This window comes from Neophocaena asiaeorientalis, unplaced genomic scaffold (genome assembly GCF_003031525.2).
Source record: "Neophocaena asiaeorientalis asiaeorientalis breed wild unplaced genomic scaffold, Neophocaena_asiaeorientalis_V1.1 scaffold24, whole genome shotgun sequence".
NCBI lineage: Eukaryota > Metazoa > Chordata > Mammalia > Artiodactyla > Phocoenidae > Neophocaena > Neophocaena asiaeorientalis.
The window spans coordinates 4,947,623-4,960,211 of record NW_020185317.1 but is presented as its reverse complement, the minus strand read 5'-3'; the positions used below and the strand labels follow the sequence as shown (position 1 = coordinate 4,960,211).

General features: G+C 38.3%; 1 protein-coding gene across 1 annotated transcript in view; it reads left to right on the top strand.

Annotated features, from left to right (window-relative positions):
* GLS (glutaminase) overlaps positions 1–12,589 on the top strand; it is an 80,307-nt gene that overhangs the window by 61,339 nt on the left and 6,379 nt on the right.

The following is a 12,589-nucleotide window of genomic DNA, read 5'->3' as shown; positions in this document are numbered from 1 at the left end:
CAAACAATTTTTCATCTCTTCTATATACCAAGAATTTTGTTTTCCTCTTGAGTGTGTTTTCTCCTCTTCTTTTCTGTTGCTATGTGTAGGTCCCCCACCAATGTCCAAAATTAGATCCTTTTATATAAGTTAATACATATAACCTTTAAAATTATTTTTCTTTCTTTCTATTAAGAACCAGTTATCCCTCAGTATTTATTAGTTTTTGTTTAAACAGCATGTAACAGAATTAATTCAAGATATTTAGCTAATTTAATTTGGCAGAGAGTCAGATTTTATATAAACCTTAGCATTATCTTGTTCATTATTCATTCATGAATTAGTTCTTCATTCAACTAGTGTTTATTTATTTATTGCCTATTATGTGCTAGAAACTGCAGAGTGCTTAATGTATGCAGTGGTTAATGAGACAAGTATGATCCAGCTCCTGGTGTTTGCAATCTAGAGGGGGTTGCAGATATGGAATAAATCATTACTAAAATAATTAAAAGGTGATAAGTGATTTGTTCATACTGATACATGTAGATCTCTCTAGTTCATTTTAACTGCTATAAAGGAGGTGAAATGATATATACCATATGACACTTTTTATATACCCATGACAGACTTTTTGAGACAAATACACAACACAGTTAAAAGTATAAGAACATGCACTCAGGTCTTCAGTAAAAAAAAAGCTTACCTCTGGGAGGAAAGGGAGTGGATACAGGGGAAATAGTTAACTGTATCTTTAATATTTTATCTCTTTAAAAAATCCTAATCAAATATGATGGTAGTAAATGAAAGGAAAAGTACAGAGTAGAGTGCTAGGAGAGGGTATAACACGAAGACCGCATTTTACCTGGATGAAGAGGTATGGTTAGTTTTCCATGAAAGGCGATAGTTAAATTTAGAAGGAGTTAGAGGAAGGGCAGAGTAGGATTAATAGGATAGTCTGGGTTTAAAGGCTCCAGGACAGGAAGGAGTTTAGTACATCTCAGAAGGTGAAAGAAAGCAAATGTGAGGCAAGGTGAACAGAGATTGGCCCTGGATGAGTCTTAGAGATAAGATCACATCATGTAAGCGCAGGCCTTCTCATATTTTAATGTGCATCTGAATTGTTAGTGTCCTAATTTTAAAATGGAGATTCCTGAAGCCCAACCCCGAAGACTGATTTTAAAATCTGCATTTTTAGTAAGCATCCCAGGTGTTTCTGCTGCAGGTACTTCTCTGAACACAGTTTGGCAAACATTTATGTAGGGTTTTATATGCCATATTAAGAGTTCTGGACTATTCAAAGTGCAGTTGGAAACTTGAAGACTTTTAAGAAGAGGAGTGACACGATTTGGTCTTTAAACACTGCTCTGTGGGAACAGATTAGAAGGAGACAGAAGTTGAAGTTCTGGGCCCGAAATGAGATGTGATAGTGGCTTAGAATAGGGTATTAGAGGTGGAAAAAGTAGACAGATATGTGTTTAAGAGATGAAATTGGCAGCACTTGTTGATAGTATTTGGTGGGTGAAAAAGAATGAGATACCAAGTTGACTACCATGTTTTTAGTAGGAACAATAGGGCAGTTTGCTCCTGCAAACTTTGGAAGTACAGAAAGAAATTAATTTTGGTTATAACAGTTAGGGATCTATTTGACTACAGATATCAGGAGGTTGATCAACAGTGGTTTAGACAAATGGGGTTATTTTTCTAATATAACAAGTCTGGGGGTAGATAATACAGGACTAGTGCTATCAGTAAGGTATGCTTTCTGCTGTGACCAACCTTAGTGTGTGGATGTTAGACTTCATGCCTGCCACCTTATAGTTGCCAGATAGGTGTTTCACTTTTGGCCTCATTTGTATGGTCAAAGTAGAAGAAAGAGTGACACCTACATCAGGTAAAAGAAGTTTCCCAGACACCCATCTGACACTGGCCAGACTAGATGTAAGGGAATCTAGGGAACTATTTTTTAATTGGGCTTATTGCTACCCCTAACAAGTAGAAATTCTGTTAGTCCATACCTACAGGGTGGGAAATGGATAATGGGTAGGCAATTAGCAGTGTGTGAAAGCTAACGTCTTTTTGGCATGTCTGTATTTGTGAGATATCCAAGTAGTGATGTTGAGTAAGTGTCAGATACAGGCCTAGAATTAGGAGGTTGGTCCAAGCTGGAGATAGAATTGTGTGAGTGGTCAGCATGGAAGAGTAGATTCAGAGCTGTGGGGAGGTATGTGAGATTGCTCCAGGAGACGGTGTGAAATGAGAAGGAACCCTAAGGAACTCCCCTTTTGAAAGTAAGATAGAGTAGTAGGCTCCGTTTGGGGAAAGTGGCCAGAGAAGAGAAAATCCAGCATAGTGTAGTATCAGAAGTCAAAGAAAGAGAGTATTTTAAGAATCTTTGAGCAGTCATCTGTACCAAAGCAGGTAAGTGTTAAGTAAGATGAGGTGTGTTCATTTACATGATGTCCCTCCTAATTTTCTTTCTTTTGGTGTAACAATGTCTTTTTATTTAGTAAATGATAATAGTAGATGGTAGGATTGTTTTTATTGTTTGCACTCAGAAAATACAATATTGGTAACTTCCTCCCCACCTTCTAAGAATATTTTATTGGCTTTGAGATTTAAAGGTCAGAGAACTATTTGGAGTAGAGCAGGTTTGGCTGCTGATAGAAAAGTAAAGAAGGAAAGCTTGAAGTAGATACAAAAGAGAAGAAAAGGCCAATAAAGTGAGATCCCTGGAAAGAGATGGAGCTCTCAGCACAGTGGAAGATTAGGTTTGGTGGAAGGAAGAGCATCTCCTCCAATAAAGTAGGTCATTGAGAGGCAAGCAGGCAGGTAGGTAGATTTACAGACATGGTAGGAGGAGGTTGAGAGAGTTTCTGTCCATTGGTTTCCATTTTCCTGAAGAATATGAAAGAAGGCTTTCTGCTAAGAATGAGTTGTGGGATTGGAGTGAGGCTGTGAGGTTTCAGAGCATAGAGGAGATAGGAAATGTTTGTTCTTGGAGAGTGGGAGAGAGAGCTGAGGGAAACATGGTGACATTGTTAGAATACTATTGAGGTTGGTAACCACAGATTTATGGTCCTGGCAGTCTGTTCTGTTGTACCTCCCACTCCCACCCCACCCTGTATCCTATGGCTGTATCCCAAATTTGGGCTTAGGAACTGCAGAAGATCAGGCAAGGGGTTTTAGAGCATTTACCAGAAGTTGATTTTAACAGTAGGCTTTCGAATGTACTTTAGACCCTTCCTACATAGAAGGCATGCTTTTAGGGTATTTTAGACCTAGAAGGTCTTTTTCCCTTTTAGAAGCTGGTTCTACTTAAAGAATTTTCAACTAATATAGATTACACTAACAAGTGAATTTGGGGTATAATTTTGTCATGTCCATCCTCCTTGCTTCACAGAATAAAGTATTACTGATAAGAATTATAAATGTTTAAATATAGATAGGTGTAAACAGTCTCATGATAAGGCCTAATTATGTATATGTAAAATGTTATGTTGCTTTATTTTTCTATTTTTAAATTTTTTAAAAAGTATTTTTTTCTGTTGTTTAATTCTTCCATTGTTGTGTTTTATTCTTTTATTTTATTTTTTTGTCTGTGCCGCACAGCATGTGGGATCCTAGTTCCCTAACCAGGGATCGAACCCGTGGCCCCTGCAGTGGAAGCACAGATTCTTAACCACTGGACCGCCAGGGGATTCCCTATTGCTTTATTTTTGAGGGTCTTAAAAACATCCTGTTCTCCAGCAGCTTCTTGTATTATATGCGGGAGTAATATGTTCTCATAACTTGAATAGTAATCAAATTAGAACGTCTTTGAAAGCATTTTGAAAAGTACATAGCACTAGAGAAACATATCCTTAATGTACGTGTTCTCTGTGTGTTGTCCATAAAGCACACATGTTGGAGTTTTCACAATAGAACTGTGAAATGAACATTAAAGAATGTAGAGACTTAAGTATGGCTCTCTGGAGACCAATGAAAATGAGGGATTTTTTTTTTCCTAAAAGCAATCAGTAAGGATGTATTGTGGTTGGAATAACTGTAGAGTAGTCATGTACATGTACCTTGCTTTGTTGTGGTAGCAATATTCAGGGCATGCAAAGGAGAGACAGGTCCTTTAACCCTAAACTGAAATAATTCTGTCTCTATTGCTGCCAAAACTTTGTTTTGTTTCTCATCAGAAAGAGAACCCTATCTCTCTCAGGGAACTTGTTTGTATTTCCTTATTTTAAATTTATACCACACAGTATAGCATCTTGTAATTCCAGTGGCCCTGATCCTGATTTTTTTTTAAGTAGTGTGTACAAGCATTTGGTGACCAATTTTTTTTTCCTGTCTTCTTACTCTTTGCTTTCAGTTTCTTTGACTCTTTGGAGTTTTGTGTACTCGTCTTTTTCGTTAATAATAATCGTAAATAAGCATGACACTTTATCGTGCCAGAAGTGTGGCACCTTGTTTTCTGTCTGAACACGAATGTTAACTGATCTTCATAGAGTTTTATAAATATTTATTTGCATAAGAGAGGAAGAGAACAAGGAAGATAGTGAATATAAATAAAACTTTGATAGTTGTCAGTGCAGTACAAATACTCTTAGGTCTGCCAAATGGAAAAGGCACTTTTTGTTCTTCAAAGGAATAGCTGCCTTTGCCCTGCTTATTTCTCCTGTTTGCTGCTTGCTTCTTCATTAGAGTGCTGTTTGTCAGCCCACACAAAGATATGTTGTTAGCTACTTTTATACTCGGATATAAAAGGAGGGTTGCTTATGAGCCCATTGGTATCTTTAGACCATTCATTGGCATTTACCAGCAATAATATGAGCCACTGAGATAAGAAGTTTATTTGCTGCCAAGGCTGTAGCAGTCATACTTGCTCTATTCACATTAACCCAAAACTCGTATTTCATTTTTAGAGACTTAAACATAAAGAATGAAGATACTTTCTTTTTTCCCTTTTTGGTATTGATAGGCTGAATTGAATTTGTTTTGTTCCCTTATTTCTCTTCAATTAAAAAAAGCACCTCAATAGAAAATTAGTATCTCTGATTTCCCTATAAATTGTTTCTTAGTTGCTATTTTCTGATTTTCTATCACAACATATTTTAGTCTTGGTACCATATTGGTGAGGAAATCTCATCTCAGGTTTTGTTAGGAATCTCTTGGCCCAGTGGATACTGAGTAGAGATTGAAAGAACACTGTCCCTGGCGTCAGACAGACTGCGCCTGAGCCCTCATTCTGCCACTTACCAGCACTGTTACCTTGCTCAAGTTCCTTTGAATAATAACAGGGATGACAACAACAAAGCACTTAGTTCAGTCCAGGGAGAGTAGGTGCTATATATTAGCTATTTTGTTTTAAAAAATATATAATCCTAATTATTTTGTCTTCATGGGTTGTTAGATTTCTTTGATGTAATTGTGACTTCTTAGTTTAAGAGTAAGTAAATTTATTACAAGTTAATCTACTCATTGAGAAATTTTGAAAATGGTAATGCTTAAGAGAGTTTATCACTTAGCTGACGGAGAGCAAAGTGCAGTGTTTGGACTGCCATTTTGAGGTTGTATTTTGTAAGTGAAATTTCTATACTCTCTTTTTAGAGTAAAATATACTGTTTGATTTATTCTTCTCTACTAAAATTATAGTATGAGAACCTCCTGCATTTGTGTAGAAATTTGGAAATGTGGTCATGAAATTGCTGAACTGTTATTCCTATAAAGGATTTTCTCTAATCCTCTGATCATGTCAGTTGGATTAGTTTTGTCTATATATAGCAAGAGTCGTCCCTCGGTATCCTTGGAGATTGGTTCCAGGATTCCTCCTTATCCCACCACAGATATTAAAATCTGCGGAACCCACGGATATGGAAGGCCAACTATATATTAATAATTGTGTCTGAATAAGTCATTGGAGAGCTTAGGAACATGTGGCCTCATACTCAGACTGTCTCATCATAACTTTGTTTTACACATCCATACAAATGTTAAACTCAGTAGTAAGGGAAAGAGAGAATATCTTTGATCACATACACATTGTACAGGTTTATATTTCTAACCTTGTTGGCAAGTGGTTAATTTACATTTGCTGGAAATTTAAAGTTTTTCTTTAGCTACACTATACAGGCTTGTATTTTTTAACCTGACTTTAAGAAAAATATTTATGAAAGAAGGCTGAAAATTTATTTTCATTAAAAGGCTATAAAAGGCCAAGTTGGAGGTAAGCATTTAAAACAGAATCGGATCTGGAGTGATGATGGTTTATTTAACAGATGGAGAAGAGTATCCGTTCCACAGCAACAGATACTGTAGTGAGCTAGAAATGAGAGAGCAGCTTACGTCAAACTGGACATAGTAGGAACAGAAGGATGGCTTTTCAGTTACCTGCTTTTCTTCGTTAAAGCCTTTCCAAAAGGACGAATTAGTCTTTGTATGAAGACAGAAACTAATGATGAAAAACAAGGGAAACCACAGTTTTGCAGCTGGTAATAGAATTGGAAATAAAATACTTGGAGTAAAGTGTCAAGCCAACGTACCCATCTTCCCTCCCTCCCTCCCTCATCTCTCTCCTCCTCTACCTTCTCCACTCCTGTCCTCCCATATTTCCTTCCTTCCTTCCAGTATTTAGGCAAAGGATCTTTATGGATTAAAGTTAAATTGCTATTTAGTCTTTTAGTTTACTTCTATCCTTTGGATACAGTCTGAGATCTATTAAGAATTGGAAATGTATCCCAGCTACATTACTAATTCATATGCTATATGACCTTGAGCCAAGGCCTTTAACCTTAGTGGTAGTAATAAATATATTTTACAGCAAGCCTGTCAAAGATGTTTAAAAACAGTTATAATTTTTATGTTGAATTTTTCAAGGTCATTCACTATAAATTACTATAAATACAAAGTAATATGCTTATGTAATTCTAAAAATTCCTACTTGTACAGAATTGGGGTATTTGGGAGGAAGATACAAAAGATACATAAGATACGCAATTCAACTTTTAAACAGGCTCAAAATAAATAGAATGATAGGATTGGAGAGAGGAATGTCATGTTTTAGACTTGTAAAATTGGTAGAATCTATAACTGCTTCTAGCTTTTTTGGGAAAAAAAGTATGATTTTGATAGGCCAAGCATGCCAGTGTTAAATGAACTCATATGAACTGTTACATTTTTGTTCCACTGTTGTCATAACTTTGTACAAATAAACTAAGATAAGGTTGTCTGGTTCTGGCAGGTTCCGATAAAGATATTTGATAAGGAAAATCTAGTAGTACTGGGAAATCTGCAAATAAAAGGAGAACTTAACGTTTAATTTATAAATTTTTAGTGGCTACCTGCCCAAGTGAAGTTTCTTTTTGCTAGGCAGAGACATACATTAGACCTCAGAGTCCTTGATTTACATGAGGTACTGTTCTGCTGTATAAGCTCTGTTTCTTTGTACTGAGGAATGATTCATCAAAACACAGGCTCCATGCCTCTGGCAGCTTCTGTTAGTTAACTCACTGTTTTCTGGACCCTGGCCTTCTTGACAGGTATTTCAAAATTAATATAACTCAAGTATTCATTGGGAAATTAGGAGAATGAGGCTTGATCAGTAGCTAGCACACCTACATCCTTTGCAACAGTTGGCTTGGAGTTGGATGAGTCATCTTATAGATTGTCCTCTCCTTCAGTTTGGTTTGTCATAGCAGTCATTCCAGAGGGTGTGTCAGTTTGAGGAGTATTTGTGGAACTCTTGTAACAGGCCACGAAGTGGACTGTCCCTAAGTGAAATAACACTCCATCTGCTGTCTCAAAACTGTTAAACTGTTCCATTGTCTTTCTTGGCGTTCTACTCATAGCTCATTTCTTGATTTATGCAAACCTTAAAAATATAGGTGGCTATTTGCTAAAGAGACATTCGTAGTTTTAGTTTTAAATGGTGCTTTGTGCATGTGCTGCCTCCTAGTGTTTTTCTGTCTTGGAGTGAATGACACATTTTATACTTCTCTGTGAGCTGAAACGTGCTTGTGAATAAAGTGTTAGTAGTATATCCTCAAGAAATTGATTATACCCTAAAATCAGCCTTTCTTGGGTCTCATTAATAAGGAATTTTCTTTTAGAGCTTTGGAAATATTGAATAATTAAGTGACTAAGTGGTATGTACGATATACAATAAAATGTCTTCAAACTTGCTTGGTCTAAATACAGAATTTTAAAAAGGGATGTAGTTCATGCATACAGTAACTGAAATAGGTCAAGGATTTATTGCTTAGAAGGATAATATATTTTAAAGAGTAAGAACTATGGGTAGTTAATATATCAATGGTTTGCACATAAGAATTCTGGATTTCTCTTGAGTAGTGGGGGAGATAAGAAACACAAGTAAATATACCATATGTGATAGTGCCATAGTGAGGCAAATGTAATAGAGATGACTTCTGATTTAAGAGATTGGTGTAGGGCTCACAGAGAAGGGATTAAGAATAACACTGCAGTGAGAAAGGGGTGGTGAAAAGGTACTTTCAGGAAATAAATAGTATGCACTATGGTTTAGTAGGAGCAGAAGGTATGTAACTGATGACTCCTTGGCACTTGCTGTCACAAAGCGCTATGTGGGTAACTGACAACAGGCTGTGTGGATAGTGAATGCTGGATGGGATGCTTGGGGGAAGGGGCTTTCAAGCTAGCCCTTGCAGGAAGGGAAGGATTTGATTAGGAATCTAGATGTTCCAAAGAAAGGAGCATAGGCACTAAGATAAAAACAAAACAAGGGTAGTGAGAGAGACCAGTTTTTTACTCTGTTGAAGTTGAGGTTTACACTGAAGAATCTTGAATGCAAGGCTAATGAATTGAAATTTTATCAGGAATGATTTGGGGATTTTTTTTCTTTTTTTTTTTTGGATACTCCCTTGCTGAGAAACCTTTAGTGGTTACAGCACCGTTATGAGAAGATGATTAGACGTATGTGGGAAGGTTTTGGAGGGTGGAAGAAGGACTAGAAGCAGAGACACCAGTTAGGAGGATTGAATAAATGTGGTAATGATATTTGAAGAAGTAAAAGTCAAGGGAGGTAGAAGAATTAATAATGATTACAATTTAATCCCCAAATGCTGGTAGGAATTTGAATATTTGATGCTTCTGAAGAGAATATTGATTTAGTCAGTCAACACTGGTTAATTGAAATATAATTGACATATAACATTGTGTAAGTTTAACTTGTACAGTGTGTTGATTTGAGTCAACCTATATTTAATGAGTACTTATGTGTGGTAGGCACTGTGGTTATAGTGGGGAAGAGAAAAGACAAGGTCTCTGCCTACTTGGACCGTATGTTTAGAAGGGGAGACGAGAAACGTGTGTGTGTGTGTGTGTAAGTGTATATATGTCAGATAATGATAAGTCCTCTGAAGAGAAAAGCAAGATAAGGGATAAGAAGTGATGAAAAAGAGGGCAGTGTTTTAGAGTCAGTGAGCTTACATTTGAGTAGAGACCTGAATGAAGTGAGGAGTGGAGGCTCCCCACTACCTGGGGAAAGAGCATCCCAGGCAGCAGCACAGCAAGTATAGGCCCTGAGTGCCCCGAGGACCAGCAAGAAGACACACCTGCCTGGAGAGAGCCGCAAGGGGCAGAGCGGTGGGGAATGAGATGCACAATGTAACCAGGGAACAGAGCATTTGGTGTCGTGAAAGCCACGGTAAGGAGTTTGGATTTTATTCTAGGTTTCACAGAAAGTCACTGGGAGTGCAACAGTCTATGTTTTCAAAAGATCCCTGTGGCAGCAGAGTTGAACAAGTGGAACAGTTAGGAGGCAGTCTGCCAGGTGAGATAAGGTGGTGACTCAGAGCCTAGGGTGATAGTGATGGAGGTGGTAAGTGGTGGGATTCCAAATATATTTTGGAAGTGGAGCAAATGCGTTTGAGCTAGATGTGGGTTGTATGAAATAGAATGCAGGAATACTCCCAGAGTCTATATGGTCGGTTTTCGTGAATTAGAAAAAGCTAGTTCTGCCTCTTGGTGTAAGCAGACCCTCTCAGCACGTTTCTGTGAAGAGGGCTCCCTTCCTCCCATAGACATACCTGGGCGCTGGGCACCAGAGGTAGGTGAGAGGAGCACGGGCTGAGTACGCCTACTTGGCCAGGCATCCTGGTGGGGGGGCTCAGTCTGTGCCATCAAATGCAGCAGCCCTGGATCATGACTCAGTTTTTGGCCTCAGCAACTGGATAAATTGTAGTGTCATCCCAGAATGAGGGACTGTGCAAGAGGAGCTAACTTGGGGTGAGGGAAGGTGGTGGAAATCAAATTCTAATCCGAGCAGTGTCAAGTAGGCAGATGAACATGGACTTTTGGAGGCCAGGCCGTTGGGGCTACAGAGAGGTTTGCTCTCTGTAGTTTGAGTTTGAAGTGACAGCATGACAAGCAAGTGGAGCTGTAGAATTAGGGTTTAGGAATAGAGATTTAGATTAAAGATGTGCATCGGGAAGTCATTCTGCCCAAAGGGATAGATGAAACCTTTGAGGAAAATTACATTGATAAACAAGAAGTACGGAGACTGCCTTTGGGGTGTTATCAGGCAGTGGAAAGTGGGAAATGATTCTGCAAAGCAGTCAACAGGAGGACGACCCTGGTAATCAGCATTATGGAAGACAAGGAGTGAGGGCGGGGCATGTTGGAGAGGTCAGAAAGGATCAGGGCTAAGGAAGGCTGCTGAAGATTTTGAGGGAACTACTGCGAGGTAATAGTGGGTATGAAGGTAATTTGCAGAGAATTAAAAAGATAAACTATTTTCAGAAAACATGCACTGAAAGGGGGTAACAATGGGGTTATATATTGGTTTTTCAAAATAGGATGGTTGTGTCCTTATTAAGGCAGAGATGAGGGAACCAGTAAAGGAGGAAAGGAAAAGAGAATAGGTATTCGAAGCCGATGTTTTGCGTAAGAGAGGAAGGAGAGATGGAAATAATTTATCATCTTAGTAAAGTTGTGGTTGGGGTCATATGTTTTGGGGGTCACCACTGGTATTAAAGGTCTGAATAAAGTATAAAAGGGAACCAATAAGAGAAAAAATTGTCAAGCAGTGATGAGAGACCAGTTGGAAATATGGAGAATCATTTGTAATAGCCCATAGTGTTTTTCTGTGGGCCCAAGAGCACAAGGGAATTGAGAATTCCAAATTTATCCAATTTTTAAACCTTAAGGGCACCTGAAACCGTGGTTCATGACCCAGAAGAGTGCATATCAAAATCACCTGGAGACTTTTTTCAAAATATTATATCCCCTAAAATGTGTCAAATTGAGGTGTGGGAATAGAACGACTAGAAATGGGAGGAGAGATGCTTACATATACTTTTAAAACATTCTGGGTGATTCTGTTAAACTCCCACCCACATTGAGAAAACTGTTCTTGACTTGGGGTTAGTAGGAGAGGGACAGAGTGCAGGCTGGGCAGGAGTAGTAAAGGGTAGCCCGAAGGGAAGCTAATGGACTGAAAGATTAAGAGTAAGGCTTTTTGGAGTGATCTCAAAAATAACAGTAAGTAGCAGCAAAATTTGGGGGGTGTGCTCAGCTGGTTAAGTTCCTGTACTGCAGAACTTTTCATGTGCATACGAAAGGCTGTGTATCTCCAAGAAGGGGATTTAATATTTTAAGAAAATAGCTGATCACGGAACCCTTTTTTTCATGGCGCCTTTGTGAACTAGTTTCTGCAGAACACATTTTGAAAATGCTGAATTAGGGAAGTCCAGCAATGGTTAGTCCCAGTTCGATTTAAAAGTTCACAGGTTGTGGGAAAGGGAAGCTGTAGTGGAAAGGTAGAATGTCCAGGTTAAGATCTAGATCTTCCAGGGCTGTGGCTTTGTTTGGGGATAGCTGGGTTACTTTCCATCCCTCCAGGTAAACTGTTTTCTACCACTGAGTCCAATATCAGTTGGATCATCGGTATGAATGTTGAAGTTGCAAAGTTTAAGACAAAAGTGGGGATTTATGAAGTATTTACAAACAGTGTATGTTCAATAGTTTGGTTTCTCAAAAACAGGGTTGGATGGTCTTTATGAAAGCCGACCAAAATCCAGTGACCTTTAGGATAACTAGCCTCTTCCTTAATTAGTGACAAGAAAGTGGATAATATCAAAAGAAGATACACTTTGAATTCTTGGAGCACTCAATGTCAGTGACTTAATATTTTGGGAGTCTATCCACCTTTTGGGCTGAGGCAGTGTCACAGGCTCTGAGAATGCCCCCATTGGTACTGCCTGGCCATTGAACTGAAGACTGCCTTTCCAGTGAAGTATAGTTCACTGAAGTGTGGTAAGTTTGAGATGATTAGTACTGAATGTTGTCGCTGAAGATTTCCAAAGAAGCCAGTGATTGGTGAGGACAGGGATTGTTGGCAGGGATTAGACATTTATATAGCATGACTTAGTTTTTAATAATGATGTGATGTGAATTTTATGAGTATACAAGTCAGCTCCCACCACTGAGACATACTAAATGAGAAAGGTTCCAATTTTCAGTTGCCCCAACTATGTGTGTTTCACGGGTCAGAAGTTTCCATTCTTTTGTGCCAATTGATATCATTCCATTCCTTCCCTCATGTCTCTTTATTGTTGGATTTCCCCTCATAATCGTCTATTTTTTT